This window comes from Oncorhynchus tshawytscha, unplaced genomic scaffold (genome assembly GCF_018296145.1).
Source record: "Oncorhynchus tshawytscha isolate Ot180627B unplaced genomic scaffold, Otsh_v2.0 Un_contig_3285_pilon_pilon, whole genome shotgun sequence".
In the NCBI taxonomy this organism is placed as follows: Eukaryota; Metazoa; Chordata; class Actinopteri; order Salmoniformes; family Salmonidae; genus Oncorhynchus; species Oncorhynchus tshawytscha.
In genome coordinates, this window is record NW_024608605.1 from 1,469 (window position 1) to 2,500 (window position 1,032).

Here is a 1,032-nt window from a genome sequence, read left to right on the forward strand (position 1 = left end):
AGGGGAATTTAACTCCTCTACTGTTGCCAGGCAGATTTAATAAAGATTATAGAGGTGGTTAACTCCTCTACTGTTGCCAGGCAGATTTAATAAAGATTATGGAGGATGTTAACTCCTCTACTGTTGCCAGACAGATTTAATAAAGATTATAGAGGATGTTAACTCCTCTACTGTTGCCAGGCAGATTTAATAAAGATTATAGAGGATGTTAACTCCGCTACTGTTGCCAGGCAGATTTAATAAAGATCATTACATTGTAGAGAATGTTAACTCCTCTACTGTTGCCAGGCAGATTTGATAAAGATTATAGAGGATGTTAACTCCGCTACTGTTGCCAGGCAGATTTAATAAAGATCATTACATTACAGAGGATGTTAACTCATCTACTGTTGCCAGGCAGATTTAATAAAGATCATTACATTATAGAGGATGTTAACTCATCTACTGTTGCCAGGCAGATTTAATAAAGATCAGTCCTCTCAGCAAGGAACAGAAGTAGAAACCCAGAGTTTTACCACAGAACTCTTCACTCGTCCATTTCTCTGCTAATTCATCTGTCTAGTTTTCCTCTACAGTCCTCTCATTACTGAGCACTGAGTGAAGTCATTGAAACAAATGGCACCCTATTCCTACAGTATGGGCCCTGGTCTAAAGTAGTGCACTACAGTATATAGGGGATATGGTGCCATTTGGGACATGACCTAAGTTTACAATGAAATGAATATGGAGTATGTGAATATCCAATTTGGGGAGAATGGAAGGAATTGACAGCACCAAGGTTATTTAGTTTAGTATTGTCAGCTGTTCTAAGCTGGCCTGGATACTCTCTCTCTCTCTCTCTCTCTCTCTCTCTCTCTCTGTCTCTGTCTCTGTCTCTGTCTCTCTCTGTCTCTCTCTCTCTCTCTCTTTCTCTCTCTTCCCCATCTCTCTCTCTCTGTCTCTCTGTCTCTCTCTCTCTCTTTCTCTCTTCTCTCTCTTCCCCATCTCTCTCTCTCTGTCTCTCTGTCTCTCTTCCCCATCTCTCTCTCTCTC